A 16188-nucleotide genomic window follows, 5' to 3' on the forward strand; every position below is an offset into this window, starting at 1 on the left:
CCCTAGCAACATGCATATGGGAGAAAATTCCTTTAACAGGAAAAAAACTAAGACTAAACTAAAACCCCAACACCTTCTCTCTCAAGTTCCCTTTTACCATAAAGTTTGATATGAAATAATTGAATAAAGATACAGTTGAGGATGTAATTTTTTTATTGTCCTTTAGTTTAAGAAAAAGAAGAGTGACATGTAAAGAGAACAGTCCTTTGACACTATTATGGTAGAGAAAAATGAAAAATAACTTCTAAAATATTCATTTAGGCTTGAATAGTGTAGCATAATGATAACCACTAAGCACACAGTTTTACAAGATTAGTTAGAAACTGTGATTCAGGGTAAGGCAAATTTTGATCTGAGACTGAAACATTAGATTTTTATATGACATGCAGTATGCACAGTTATGTTGTTTCATAATACTAATATTTTTCCCCAGGATTGATATGATACCCTTCTATTTAGAATAAATAAAAGTCATTGGACAGAAACATATGTTTATAAATATGTTTAATGATTCTTTTTCTATGGAATGAAAAAAAAAAACCAAGAGAGCTTCTACACTTTCTCTTTCAAAATACCTGTGGGTAAAAGAAGAAAAAACTGTTGTATGTTTATTATTTGATTTACTATTAACTATCTGAGTTTTATAAGAGAAGAATTTGTAATTCCACACATGCAGGCATCATGTAAGGGGAACTTGGGTTCTTAAAGGATCAAATCCAAAGAATAAATCTTACATTGCAGACAGCCTGTTCAGGTAGCATTTGCATAATTGGGCTTTACACACTTGAGTTAGCGCTAACTGAATTCAGTGGATGCTGACTGTGAGATAGGTCCAAAGTGTTGCAGATTTTCAGTTTGTGTGACTATATTTCCATTATTTTCAATTGGAAGTTTATGGGAATAAGGACTACAAAAGTAACTTCTTAGGAATTCATGTTTTAGACAGAACATTAAACCAAGATGTATTAAATACTGCAGGTGGATAAATGCTTAAAATCCTATGCTTGTAATAAATCAGGTTTTAAGATCAAATCAATGTTTAGTCATTATATCAGAGCAGATGATGCCAGTATCTTTTTATGCAGGTTTTGACTGTTGAGAGTTTAATAAATTAGCCTTTCATTTTTTCATATGTCTCTTTTCTCTATATATTTGTAGTCATGTTGACAATACTGTTTGAAATGCATGGTGAGGAACCCCAATTGTTCTGTTTTCATACATCCCCTACTCTTTAGAAACATTTCTCTAAGAAGGTTATACACAGAAAAAAGGAACATTGAATCAGATCAAGATCAACTCCACTTGTGGCAAGAATAAACCTGCAATATGTATCCATATATTAAGGACAATAAAAATACATTATATTCTTTACACAGTGCCCTTTTATTTGAGCTACCATCAAAAACTGATGAGGGCTACAACAGAAGTGGAAGTATGAGACAAACAACACTAATGCCTAAGATTCAGCACAGACTTAATAGTATTTAGCATGTCAAAAATTAATCTGTGCATTTTTTTAAATGCACATAGGAAAATGTAGGGCTCTTTAAGAAAATGAAGTCAACTCCATAGAATTGAGCTGAAGATGAACTACAGATTAGTAACTATATTCTGGTTTCAGTATATTGCACTATTTGAGGTTTTTTTAACTTAAGACCTGTGAAAAGGCTTACTTGAATTTAAAAAAACAAATGCATGGGAGAGAGAAAAAGTTTCTAAGTTACAAAATATATCATAAAATCATCTCTACTAGCAACAATAAGACTTACCAGGTTGGTTGTCAGATGCCTGAACTGCAGTTAACTTAATTTTCATGAGAACTTATGCTTTTCTCAAGACCTTGAAGAGCTATTTTCATCTGTAAGGGTGGAATTAATCACCTGGTGTGGAGTCAACTAGTCTCACACATAGAACTGAGGGGGTTTTTTATTTCATATTGGTAAAAAGATGGGTTTTATGTGGTAACTCTACAAAGCTACTGCGCCGATTCTTAAAACTTTACACTACTTATACATTTTAGCAAACAAAAGAATCATGTTTCCTTGGCGGCATGTTACCACTCTCTGGACACATTGTTAAGTGTCCCTGTGGAGATATGAGTATGAACAACAAAATGTAGCTGCTTTTGAAAGTGGTAATTGGTTTCCCCCTTGCCAAGGCCTTGCTGCACCTGCAGATAGGGTGCACAAAATCCCCTGCTTTGTAAAACTGCTGAGAACATGGAAAGTATCATTCATATGCTGAGGGAGGCAGAAATGGGAGATCAATGGACAACAGGACTAATAGGAATAATTAAAGTGATATCTTGAAATGTGTCCTGAGAATGAGAATTTATTGTCTATGTTTAGTTCCACATACATCAATTGTATTTGGAAAATGTAAATACAGGAGTGGACTTTTTGTTTTCAAAGCCTGTGCTGTGTTTTCTGTCTAATCCACTACATCTTTCCCCAGAACATTTTTTTTTGTAATCTCTATCAATGTCTTCCACTTACAAATATTACTTTACTGGGGAGATAGCAACATCCGTGTACAAGGTTTTTCCCTGCTTATCCAGACACCAGTGAGGTTCTCTGCTGGATGTCAGGGCTGGGAAACATATTTCACCATATTTAACCCTATTTTCTCGCAAAGTCTTTGATCATTTGGTTTCAAGTTGCTGTCTTCCTTTCAGGGCTTTCATTACACTTGGTCTCCCATATGAAGACCTATTTAAATATTAGAAGTCTGAAATCCTTAGCTGAGATTGCTTGTAAATTATTCTAATTAATTCAGAGAACTAGAATGTCACAAGTAGTCCTAAGTTCCTTAATTTCCTAATAATCATCATCTTGTAAGCTCAGTTTTAGCTTTTTCCTTTCTGTTGAAACACACAGCTGTTGCAGTCTGATTTGTGGACTGTGTCTTAAACAAAAACAAAACAAAAAACCAAATAAAATCTGGATTGCGTTTAGGATTAATCTTTCCCTAGACTTTTACCAAAGATACAATTGATTCTTTCAGGTTTTCTTGACAGGGGTTCTATGCTTCTGGCCTGAAGCCATCCTAGTTGTGACCAGAAACGAGTATTTCATGTTTTGTGATTTATAATATGCAATGCTTACATCAACTCTGCAGGGCTTTCTGCCTTCAGTCAGGTTATATCACCTGTAAAGAGAAACTTTACTGCACAAAGCCAAAATTTGTTCAGAGCAGTGCTGAACAGCTTCTCATATAAGAGCTGTAATAGAAAAACTGTCAGGTTTGGTTTTGCTATGTAGTGTTCTGATAAAGGCAGTGGAATGAAAGAGAGAGAGAGAGAGGCAGTGTGGGGGGAGGGGAGAGGAGAGAGTGAGTTGTGGTTTGGTTTTGGTTTCTTTTGTCCTAGGAGATTGAACACTAAATTGCTCGACTAAGAGCTGAAAGATAGGAAATGTTTAATGCTTTAGTCCTGAGTCCCAGATAGGTCATCTAATGCAAGGTGAAAGCATGTCACCAAATTTGGGAATGTTGTGTTTTGACATTGGTGTGTGAAGCTTCGGTTAAGGGCAATATTCACAGAAGACCTTAATGAAATCTGGAGTGAGGTCTGAGGCTTCCTTCTTTATGAATGGGAGTGACTATTCAGGTAAGTGTTCTCACTGAGAGTAATAAGATTTCTTCCTCATTTCTGTTCACTTCTGTGGTTTATTACTGACATTAGCTCTTTGTGGATTTGCAAAATATTTGGTACATCTGATTTGTAATTTATGAATGTATTTTAAGAACATTATCAAAACTCATTTTGATTTGGATTGCAGAATTAAACCTCTATTACTATACATGTTTAATTCAGAAATAAGTCAGCAGGTAACTTTGAAATGTTAGGAAAAAAGTTAAATGAACACTCTAGTCAATCTTTTGCCTTTGATATGGAATATAAAGAGGTGATCTAACTCTTTTTAACCCTAGGCTTGTTTTCTGAAATGTACTCCATTCAGGCATTCCTCTGAAAGCCACATAAAGCTGGTTGCTAATGTGAAATAAATGGCTTGAAATTTTAATTCATACAAGGATTGATGTCACCAATATTTTGTGTAGCATGTGTAATTCAGTTTAATAAATATTTAACAACTTCTTCCCTTAAAATTTCATGCAAACATCATTTCATGTAGACCTGTGGATCATGACCATTAACTGTTTTTTGGAGAAAAAAAAAAAAAGACACATGCAAATAAATTATTATTATTATCATCATCATCATCATCATCATTGTGACACAGCTTTGTATAGATTTTTAATTTCTCTGTACGTCTGACTTTGTAAGAAATTTAGAATTGAATAGACTGTTTCAAGTGGAAGGGACTGTAGCTGGATGCTGTGGCTGGAGTGCACATGAAACAACTTAAACAATACCCTATTGTCAAAGCTACCAGTGGTCAATGGAGAAGGTATTGAATAATGTTGAAACCAGCCAGAGTCGATAATCCCAAAGTTAAACACGTGTGAGGTGAAGATGTGGCAGACCTAGCAAAGTTCCTGACAGAGGAATCAACAAGTGATAGTGCTGATAACTTATCTAAAGCTGTTGAACTGGCACAGCTGGACTGGAGACATTTGACTGTCAGTCAGTTCCTGTATCAAATAAAAGCTCAGTCCCTCTTGTTAACCATAAGGAATTCTAACACACCTTTCTCAGCGTGTGCACAGAGATTTCTCCTTTAAATTGGGTTACTCCTCAAGGATGAATGAGAGAGACTTGCCCATAGTCACTGGTATGAATGAGTAACATCAATCTCTACTTAAACACCATGAGTTCTTCCTCTAAGAATAAAGAAAGTTCACAGCTGGGGAGAGGGATTTTGGTTACAAGTTTTATTGGGCATTGATGGACCTAGGTTTTTTTAAATCAAAAATTTTATGTTGATTAATGCTTCAAGATAGCTTTAAGTTACTGCTTATAGCCCTCTAAAATAAGGAAATGCAATATTATAGCCATTCATAACTTCTGACATTAATTTTTGGAGTAAAATGCCTTGTTAAAGCTGAGAACTGGCATGTGTTTCTATTTGTCTTGCAGTAGAAAATGCAAGGATTGGATAAAGTATCTGATAAAAATTTCCTTCATGTTGATTTTTAAGTAAAATGGTAGGAGGCATGTAATGGAGCAGGAAGATGACATCTTGCACAGGTTTGCTTTTACACTGAAAAACTAATAGGATAGGAAGAGATCTATGTTCCAGGACAATGGACTATGAGACTTTTGGTTCATGCCTTCTATATAAATGAACCCTGTCCTGTAAATATCTACCTTCTCTACACAGATCAAATATTTGTACAAGGACCAGGAAAGAGCAACACAAAACTCTCTAACAACCTTCCCCTCCTAATCACCACATTTTCCCCCTCAAATACCTCTCCAACCCCACAAAAAAACTAAAGCTGTCTATTATTAAGAGATGAGTCACTACCTCACTAACTGTCCTCAGAGGGACAGGATCGTGATAATGTTAACATGTTTTGGATAGTCTAAGGCTATAAATGGCTGCAGAGAAGAAAAAGCAGTGATCTCTTGGTTAGCGTGCAAACCTTGCTTTTTTTTCCATATTTTGCAATGAATGTGGATGGCATTACATGTGAGACAATGCAGACGGTTTCAAAGGTTTAGCAGACTTGTTTCTGTATTTTCATGCAATCGCAAAGATTGCTGATTGTAGGATTGAGTGTACTGTCATTGATCAGTCAAAGTCAGTGACCAACTTTCCTTTAGATTCAGAGGGCACATGTTGGGCAAACACGTACAAACCAACCCTTACAGTGACTGAACAATAACCTGAGTAAGTCCATGCACTTTTTCCATTCAAATCATTCTATATGGTGTGTCTAATGTCATTTTTTAAGTGGAGCTAACAATTCATTTTAATCACTGGAAGTGATATTTTAAAAACAATGTTTTGTGTTCTTATGGTCATGGAATATATATATATGTATATATTTCAAGGCTAATGTATCTGAAAAAAACAAGCCATTCCAGTGCTCTTGGTGTTATTAATTTACTGGTCATTGCCAAGAGGAAGAGAGTTTGTCATTTTCAAAATGATACTTAAAATCTAATGGCATAAGTAAAGAACTTTCATAATTATATGTAGCTGCCAATCTTTGAGTGCTCTGTTTGAACAGCTGCTTTCTAACATTATAAACTATTCTAGGTTGCTCATCTAAACCACTTCTAACCTGTGCTTCCATGAATGATTGTTACAGAGCAGATGCAGACAGAAGGGAATGCTAACTGGAGTGTGACATACAGATGTCAGTGAAAACGCCAGATTTATCTTCCATCAGCCTCATAATGTATAAGGCTTGAATTGCAGCTTTCAAGCAAAATAGTTTGGAAGGAAATTCACTGGACCTGTCTAGCACCTTGGAAAATGATTATTAGGTTGGAGGCATAGTTTTTAGAAATTGAAGGTGTAGTAGTACTTTAAATGGTTAGTTCAAGATAATATTTACAATCAAACTAAGCTCAAATTTTTAGAATAGCACTTCTCAGAAAACTTTGGATATTACAGGGCTGGGCCTTTTCTGATGGATTCCTTTTAAATGTATAAGGTATTGTATTACATAAGATATTGTATTTGTTAGACCTTCTACCTTAAAATCTGAGTTAAAACTGAAATGTTAATTCATAATTGCACATTCCGTGTGGTCTGAAGGAAGACAAGAAATGACTGTGTTTTTTATGTGAATTACTAACTATATTCTAGATACAGATGGAAGATAAATATTAACTGGAAAGGGATCTGTCAGCCTACAGTGGTGGCTTTCACAATTGAACATACACACACACACACTCTCTTGTATATATGCTTTCTTCTCCCCTTTCTCTTAAGTTCCATACTATAAGGCTTTTTTGTTGGATCAGTGGATCACTTTTGATTTGCAACATGATGAACATAGGTACAATTTCAGACATGTTTATTATCCACAAGGAATTACATTCTTGATGAGCATATGATTGGTGTTTGTGTGTCATTTCAGTAAATTTCTGTCTTTAACTCCGCTAGCACTACGAATGAGTATAATTAAAATGCACATTCTGAAGATACCTTTAAAAACATTCTGCAGAATTGTTGTTGCTATATTCTAGAGCTTTGGGTTGCAGTGGTCTAAATTGTAAACTCTTTATTTTAGGATTAATGCATAAGCACTTTGTGATGTAGGCATGTGATGAAATCTTTTTCTTGCTCTAAGAAATATTTTCATTTTTATTTTCAATTTCTTTTTTTTTTTCCCTGTGAATGTCTAAGAGGGAAACATTCCTTCTTAAGCATTGGATCTTGTTTTAATGTTTCTTAATATGTTGCCCTGTGGTAGGTATGTATCTGACATCAGGTAGAGCAACATTATTTAGAAGTGGGTTGTGGCCTTTTTGTCTTCCAACTTCTTATTATTTAAAATGGGACCTACTTTTCTTTTGCTTTCAAGGCATTTCACACACAATCAGTGCCTATATCTGTCTCCTTTCATTCACTACTGAGAAGTTGATTTGTGTCTCTGATTAATCAAGAGTGACAACACTTATTGTGACTTTTTCAAACAAGTATCTTTGGCTTTCTACTCTGCAATACTGCTTTGCTCATACATATACAAAATTTTTAGTACCTTTCTAGAAATCTTTTTTTTAAATTCACCTTTGAATAGTACCTACAAGAACTATCTTGATAGATTGCTGTGGGGCTGATCATATTTCTCATCATGTTGACCAAGTGTCAGCACTAGTTTGGGAAACTAATTTTCTTATTGTTTTCACCTACTCCATGTCTCTTGTTTTGCACTTCATGCATGAAGAAAGAATTAATTTCTTTTTTCACTCTTTAATGTGCTTAATGGAAACTATTCAGGGTCTTTCTAATGATGAATTCTTTTAAATGAAACTACAGTCTTACATCACCCTGTGGGATTCACCAAACAAAAATCAACACACAGCCTCTTAACAAAAGACCACAGAAGCTGCAATTGTTTTATAGATAAAACTGCTGCATTTAAATTATGACCCAATCAGGTTGTAAGTTTTAAATTTACGCTGCAACATGACATAATTACCTGGAAAATCACGAGATAAAATTACTATAATTTTTAATATTTGTCATAAATTTTATAATGGAAAGCATAACTTAAAAATACTTAAGATGTACATAATATTTCTATATTATGCTTTGGAAGATTCATGTAATAATTTTCTGAGCAGGTTCAGTTATTAAGGGTTGAAAGTTACTTCATTGTTCAGTGCATAAAGTTTTAAATGTTTAGCTAGAAGTAGGACCTGTGCAATTTTATTTTTAGGAAAATATACCAAATACAAAATATATATAAAAAATACACTACTGACGTGAATGCTAGTGGTTTAAGCTATTGCTTTGTATATTTTTGTATATATAAAGCCTGTACATTTTGTATGTGAAAGAATGAAGTTGGCAAGCACCTTAACTAAAAGAAGTTGGCCTTCAAAACTGTTTTTTTTTTCTGGGCCAAAATATTCAGAGATCTGATTCTGTGTTCCCTGAAGTCAGTGAAAGATTCACAATGAAAACATCAATCTCATAATCTTAGGGCTTTTTTCCTCCATTTAACTGAATAGTATATGAAGTGCCAGTATTTTAGAAATCAAAGCTGAAACCCAGATTAGCTGTACAGAGGAAATTCATAAAATCAGACCACTAACCGAATTATTTGCTTTTTTAAACTCAGTTATGCTGCTTGATTATTTTTAAGTTCCACTTGATACATATTAACCAATACAAATTATTTTTTTTATATTACCTCAAAAGATTTTCTACCCCTCAGTCCTTTTTAAGATGGAAAGGCACCTTATTCTTTTAAATATTTTATTTGGTATCATATTTTTTTCCCCTGAAATTGTAGCTTTTGCTCTTTTTTTGGGAGGGAAGTGAGTTTTGGGGGGTTTGATTTTGTTTGTTTCTTTTTGTTTTGGGAGGATTGTTTGTTTGCTCTTTTGGTTTTGGTTTGGGTGATTTTGCCTTTTGTTTGTTCCTTTCCTTTAGTTTTGGCTGGGTTTTGTTTTCATTTGTTGGCGGGTTTTTTCTTTTTTTTTGTTTCCCCAAAACAATGTTGACTTATGCTTACTTATTGTTTGTATGGGTGATCTAAATTGTCATATCTGACCTATGTCTTCCTGTACGATCTGAGTGTATCACTCCAGTTAACTCGGTGATTTAGTATGCTCTTACATAATTTTCATTTTAAATCCCTGTAGACTGAGTGTCTTCAAGGAAGAAAAAACTAATGTTTTAAGCTGATCATTGACAGAAGTATTTAAACCATTGGCACTTCTGTTTCATTAGAAAGAAACATAGGTGAATAGTGTTTAAAATTCTTCTCAACTCCCTTTGTTTGTAGGTGATTTTGCTGTCTTCATTCATTGTGCTTCAAAAGGATAATACTGGAGAATTGAGCATGTTCAAAGATAAACCTCACTTTTCATGTTTTTAGAAGTCTAGAGAAAGATATTGGTGGAAAGAAATCCTTTATCGTGTCAATTCTGAATCTTTCTGAAGACTCAGTATCTTTTCATCAGCCAAGGCAACCTTAACAGAGCACTGTTAACTCTGCTTGTTCTCTGAATTGCAGTCACGTGCCTCTGTTGCTTGTTCTGTGCTGGCTCTGGATTTTTGGTGTACCTACTCAAACCCTACTCAAATCAAATCACTTTTCAATAAAAGATTGATTAATTTAAAAAAAAAAAAAGTATCTATCAGCCAGATTAGCAAGGTGTATGGAAAAAAAGGGGAAAAAAATGACTCCTCATTTTAACAAAAACAAGATCAGTAGGCTTGACTGCAGAGACTGCAGAACCACACCATTAAAGTGTAAACAGCCAGAATAACTACTTTTCCTGTGTCTTGTCCCAGAATAGTGTAATTGGTAACTGTGTCAAAACCCCACAGGCTGTTTTTCGGGTTTCTTTCTGTATTACAATTGGAAATGGAGAATGTAATATCTGCTAAACAGCACAGTGAAATCAAAACCCTTTTTGTTATTTTTCTATTGCTGTTGTAGTTCTATGTCAGTTTATTATATGAATGTCTTTTGTTACTATAAAATATCAGCAAATGGGATCATCTTCATTCTTCATGAACCCTGTCATCTTTGCTTGAGTTCTTATTACAGATAATGCAATAATTTTATATGGATTACGTGTTATATTTGTCCTTAGATAAACTTCTTCAAAAAGATTGCATGCCAGATGCATGTGAAAAACTGCCTATCTGTTAACAGAATTTGAGGATTTCTTTCACCTGTAAATATATGGATTGGCTTACAAAATTTCTACTACTTCAGATATTTTCCTAATTAGTAAATAGTGATAGCACACAGAAACATTCTGCAGCTTCAAATGGAAAGTAGCACACTTCCTGCAGAAAAAATCTTCAACTGATGTGAATAGGTAAAGATTTGCGGGCTGCAAATACAGGAGCAGGCCCTAACTAAAGGTTTTGTGCTCTTAATTGAACACAAGTTCAGATTAAACATGAAATATATACATTAATAAAAGGTATTGCTGAACATATAGTGCTGTTGTTACATCTAGTCCTAGGTTATACATAGAAGAATAGTCTTATTTCAGTAAAATTACTACTTTGAGACAAAGAATAAAAGACCCTTTTATGGGCATGACCTGCAAAGTAAAACTCTAAGGTTTATACCGTTAATTTATATCCTAATGTTCGACATTGTGACTAACAGATTTAATTTTCTCCCCAGTCTGTTATACAGCCAAAGGGGCAAACAGTTTTACTTATGTTTAAGCAAATCCTCTTCAATTTTAACACCTCTTTAATTCAGAAATAGAAGTGGAGAAACACACCAGCTTTTTCTATAGTGTTGTCACTGAAGGAGTACAACATTCTCAGCAATCTTACTAGCAAGAAGCAAAATATGTTTTTTCCTATATTCTTTGAAATATCAGTATTTCCTTAAAAAATATAACAGACAAATTCAAACAGTGGCCTTGAAAAAGATGAAAACATTTAGCATTAGTAAAATTTGCTGATATCAAGCAAGATGGGAAAAAAATTAGCAAGTAGAAAGAATTGTATCTTCTTGCCCTGCCAGAGGGAGTAACAGTGAAATTAACCTTGAGAACTGTTTGAAGAGCATTCTTGTGAAAATGGTATGGCACAATGGCAAAGATACGTATTTGAAGATATCAACAGTCCTTAACTGATTATGACTAAATGAAATATACATTTCATTTACTGTGCTTTTGAAGTAAAATAGCATGGACCTATCCATGCTACAATTTCTTAGTGCAATTGCCATTTACTCTTATTTTTTGTACTCTAATTGAAGGATTTGTTCAGTTTTTATATTGCTTACCTCTGTTCTTAAAAGCAAAGTTTCATTCAGGCATCTAATTTGACATGTCAAAAATACAGCATCCAATTCTTAAAACTCTTGCTTCAGGCTCAGTTTTGTATAGTCATCAAGATTAAATAATTAAGTGCAGGAAAAATAAAAGTCAGATTTGTTTCATATATTTGAGAATTATAATACAATCATAAATTGTAACAATTTACTGGAAAACTACCAACCACTCTTGCCATATGTGATTATTAGAATTTGTCTTTCAGGACATGAGATTTGTTAATATAATTTTATGTCAGTAGGGCATACTAACTGGAACATATTTGCTGAACACTGCTTGCTAATATTTGGTGGTTGTGACAGCTTAAATTGGAGAGACACAGATTTGATAGACTGTTAGATAGATGAGAAAGTGGCTGGATGGTCACATCCAGGAGGTGGTCATCAGTGGCTCAGAGTCCCAATATACATCAGTGCTAAATGGTGTCCCTCAGGGGTCTGTACTGGGACAAGTGTTACTTAATATCTTCAGCAATGACAGAGACAAAGGGGTTGGGGCATTGTATCATCCAAGTTTGCAGATAATATGAAGCTGAGTGGTGCAGTTAATACTCCTGAAGGATAGGATGCCATCCAGAGGGACCTGGACAAGCTGGAGAAGTGGCCCATGGGAATCTCATTAGGTTTAACAAAGCCAAGTGTTGGTGCTGCCCTGAGTTGGGGCCACTCCCAGTGCCAAGCCAGGCTGGGGATGAACAGATCCAGAGCAGCCCTGCCCAGAAGGACTTGGGGGTGCTGGTGTGAAAGGCTGAACTTCATTAGATTTCTCTCCACACAGTTCTCCAGCTGATCAAGGTCCCTCTGAATGGCAGCATAGCATCTGGATGTATCCGCCAGTCCCTCCAGTTTCGTATCATCAGCAATCTTGCTGAGGGAACATTCTATCCCTTTGTCCAGGTCATTGATAAACAAGTTGAATAAGACTGTACCATAAGACTGGTTTCTTGTCACTTAGGACATAGAGAAAGCAAGTTGACACCGGTCAGTGAAGCACTGCATGGTGACCCTAATAAAACGAAGAAGTTTGAAAACCTATTTCTTGTTTTATTCCCCCTCACAGAGATATGTGAAGAGGTCAAGATGTTACTCAATCCACAGTCCAGGAAGCATGTGCTTCTTAGTAAGGCAACACAACCTATGTCTTCAAAGGAGGAGTTCTTTATTTCCCTCAGGTCTAGCATGACTTTGCACTGTTGCAAAGCTGGACAAAAAAACCCTGTATAATCAGTTCCTGAAAATAAATACATAAAACTGTACAAAAATTTTCATATCCTTGAAGACTTACTTCCAAATCAGAAGGGCATGTAACAGTGCATGAAAACAGCCAAACTGAACTATCCTCTCAATCTTTTTCCAATTCATGCTGTCCCCTGCCTGTTTTCATAATGCAGATATAGCTTTGACTGAAAACTATCACTTTTGTGGGACTTAGTCACTTGCAGTAATATGTCTTACAGTTCAAGCCATTTTTAAGCAGGTCAGTTGAATAGTTCAGTGGTCACTGTCCTGAATTTCTAGACATTCTTCATGAGGAGAGGCTGGGAAAGAGCTGATTTTCTCAGACTACAGAAAAGAAGGCTCAGGGGGATCTTCCTGTTAGATGTAAACATCTAACAAGAAGGAAGAAGATGAAGCCAGAATATTTTCAATGTCACCAAGTGTCAGTACAAGAGGCAGGGGATACACGTCGAAACACAGGTAGTTCCCTCTGAACATCAGGAATTGGGTTTTTTTTACTGTGAAGCTGGTCAAACACAGGCCTAGATTGCACAGAGATGCTGTCGATCTTCTACAGAGAAATGCAAGATGCAACTGAACCTGGGCAACCTGGTCTTGCTGATTCTCCTTGAGCAAGACAGTGGGATCCAGTGACCTAAAGAAATCCCTGCCAACCTGAATAGTTCTGGGGACATACCAGCTTCAAGGGTGAGAGGCAGTGCAGCACAAATCCATAAAAAATACTGGGCTTCTGTCTAAATACCTGTGTGCATAAATTCTGCCTACCACAGGTTTACTCCATGTCCTCACATTGAAATGCATTTTGAATAAGCTCTACTATGTGCACGTGTTCTTGGATAATAAAGAACTGCGATATAAATCTAGGGCACCCAGAGCTGATCAGAGTTCCTAGGACTTCCTTTTAGTTTGGTAGGTGACTGGTGCTAAAACACTGAGTTTGTCTTCTTCTTTAGGAAAAAAATTTGCTTTTTTTTTGAAAACCTTGAAACAAAGTCTCTCTCAGTTGGACTGATGGAGAGTTGGAGAGATCTGGCCAAGGAAGGTCTCTATAGTACCAAAAAAAACCCACTTAAAAATATAATTTCTTTATTTTGTGCACTTTTACTGTTCATCATGGTTCACTTGCCCCAATATTTAAAGGCGTTGGGTGTGCAATAGAGATTAAGGGTTCGCACTCTATTGGAGTTTTTAAACAAGAAAGACAGATTCAAAAGAAAGAAAAAACAGGAAAAATAAAACCAAAACCAAACAAAACAAATTTTAAAAAATGAATAGCCACATTTTGCTGGGGAAAGATGCCAAGATCATTATTTCAAAGAAATAAACAGAACTCATATATACACTGTGATTGAGATATTTAATTTTATCTTATTTTCAAGCATTCTGTAGCATTCTGGTTATGGAGTGCAACCAAATGAAATGTTAAGTGCTTGATTACTGTCAGCAGTAAGAAACAAAAGGCATTTGTATGCACTGCCTGGATTGCATTGGTAATGGTACTCTTTGCTTACTCTTTCTCTTTTACTTTACCCCTGTTGCTACAGAGAGAAGAGTTAATTCTGCATCCTGTAAAACTTATCCATTCATAAATAATTCATGAACTGTATATAGTCAAATAAATATTTTACTTTTTAGCTGCGATTTACACTGAGTCAGTGCTAGTTTACTGACAGAAAGTTTTACAGTTTTGCAAAATTCAAAAATGGCCTTTTCCCTGCTTGTAAGAATATATTTAGGCCAACTATTTATGAAGAAATTATTGTAAAACATGAGAATAAAACCAGGAGTGGTACTTTGGGTTACCAGTTCCTGCAGTAAGTTTTGTAAGCTTGTTAAGCAAAATTATAAACTACACCCCAAAATTTTGTTTGTTTTTCATATTGTTTAGGAAACCTACATATTTACATATAACATATCAATGTACTTTGGTTAGCAACAAGGATACTGAACTCACAACTAGATGAAACACCTAATTCCATATGCATTATTCTTTTGGTGCTATATTTATAAGACATGAAAGGAATCTCTAAGATCCATGTCAGATTTAGGTCATTAAACCTTTTTAATTAATTGTGAATAAAATATTTAACATTAATCATCAGATGATTTATAAGTTTTTTCAGCAGAAAAGCACTCACAACAGAAGTTTGCTTTGACAGTGGAGAACACTAGCTGAAAATAAAGTGAGATGTAAAAACCCCTGGTCACTTTTAGATAACATGCCTTTTTATACTCTGGCATCAACATATTTCTGAACTGACTTTCAGACTTTCTATTTTTGTTCACCCTCTTGACCAAATGTTAGGAATGCAGTTTACTGGAAATGATGGTCCAGCAGCAAATGGAAGCTTTGAGGGACTTACATCTTTTAGAACTCGTATGTGAAAGAGTGGCTAACAAATATTACTGTTTGAGATCTGCTAAAAAATAAAGATCTTCTGAAAAAAAAAAAGCCCATGGCTTTGCACATATAAATGGTACTTAAGAAAGAGCTAAAGCAAGCAGTGTCCAACTCAGTAAGCTTATACTTAAGATAAGGAAAGGCCAGGCATATGGAAAGATTTTCACTGGTGTTATTGGACAACAGCATTTTACCTGAGTGGACAAGAAGGAGTAAGAAAGGCTGAGTCGTTCATTGAAATAATTCAATAAAACATCTGGAAAAAGCAGAGGATTGTTTTTCAAAATTCTGCAGGAACTATGAATGCTTATAATCAGGCTTTGCGAATTTAAAGCAATTGAAAAAAAAAAGCAAGGAGAAAAGGAGGAAAAGAGTGATACAAATAAAAATTTAAAATTACTAAAAATTTCTATTGCTCTCTTAACCTATTTCTCCTCTCCTTAACATTTAGTGAATAAAGGACTATTTATATTACAAGACACATAGGTCTGTACAAAACTTAGCTTTCAGTCATGATGTCTAACGGTAAGCAGTGTACAGTATGAAATTCCTGGGAGTCAAGTAATATGGAATCCTGTGTGGCTACAGTTTTCAGAAGACAGTATAAGAACACCAGTGAGCAAAAATTCCCAGCTGCATTGGTGCATGTTTATAGTGGCAAAAAGAAAAGTCTGTCTATTTCTCTATGACAAATCAACAGTGAGAAGACAACAGAAGAAATTTTAACAACTTGTTTAAAAGAGTGCACTCTATCAAACAGAGTAGATAGGAGTCAGTAAGTAATTTTCATTCATAAGGCCACAATAAGAAACTTACTTTCAAGAAAATCATAGAGGATTATGTCTTTGGCATTTTTTACAGAATTACTAGAGGCAGAGGCTTCAAAAAAACCGTTGAGTTTTTGGTGGGAGTTTATTTATTCGGTTTTGGTTTTGTTTACCTTGGTTTATTGTTTGATGTGGTATTTTTTAAACCAGTATAGATTACTGAATTCTTCTAAGATATGGGGAGTACTTTCTTCTTAAGGTGGTGTAAATTAGCATAAAAGAAAAAAAAATCCTTCATCTTATTTCAGTGATGCTTATGCCCCCAAATGGCAATGTTTGGCACTGATTTTTTAAATGATCACAATTTCATTATCAGAG

The 16188-nt window shown here is 35.0% G+C and overlaps 2 long non-coding RNA genes across 4 annotated transcripts in view; one reads left to right on the top strand and one right to left on the bottom strand.

Moving 5' to 3' along the window:
- LOC121664643 overlaps positions 1–2828 on the bottom strand; it is an 11855-nt gene extending 9027 nt beyond the window's left edge. The window contains exon 1 of one of the 3 annotated variants that reach the window (XR_006016066.1): positions 1770–2828. This is a non-coding gene — a long non-coding RNA (uncharacterized LOC121664643). The remainder of the gene's footprint in view (positions 1–1769) is intronic. The other 2 variants (XR_006016065.1, XR_006016064.1) reach the window with 2 other exon arrangements.
- A 527-nt stretch (positions 2829–3355) lies between these two features.
- Positions 3356–16188, top strand: part of LOC121664642 — a 42673-nt gene continuing 29840 nt past the window's right edge. Inside the window, exon 1 of the long non-coding RNA XR_006016063.1 lies at positions 3356–3607. This is a non-coding gene — a long non-coding RNA (uncharacterized LOC121664642). The remainder of the gene's footprint in view (positions 3608–16188) is intronic.

The sequence above is a fragment of the Corvus kubaryi genome, unplaced genomic scaffold (genome assembly GCF_017639235.1).
Source record: "Corvus kubaryi isolate FWS band 111438036 unplaced genomic scaffold, C.kubaryi_AGA036_p1.0 37302, whole genome shotgun sequence".
Classification (NCBI taxonomy): Eukaryota; Metazoa; Chordata; class Aves; order Passeriformes; family Corvidae; genus Corvus; species Corvus kubaryi.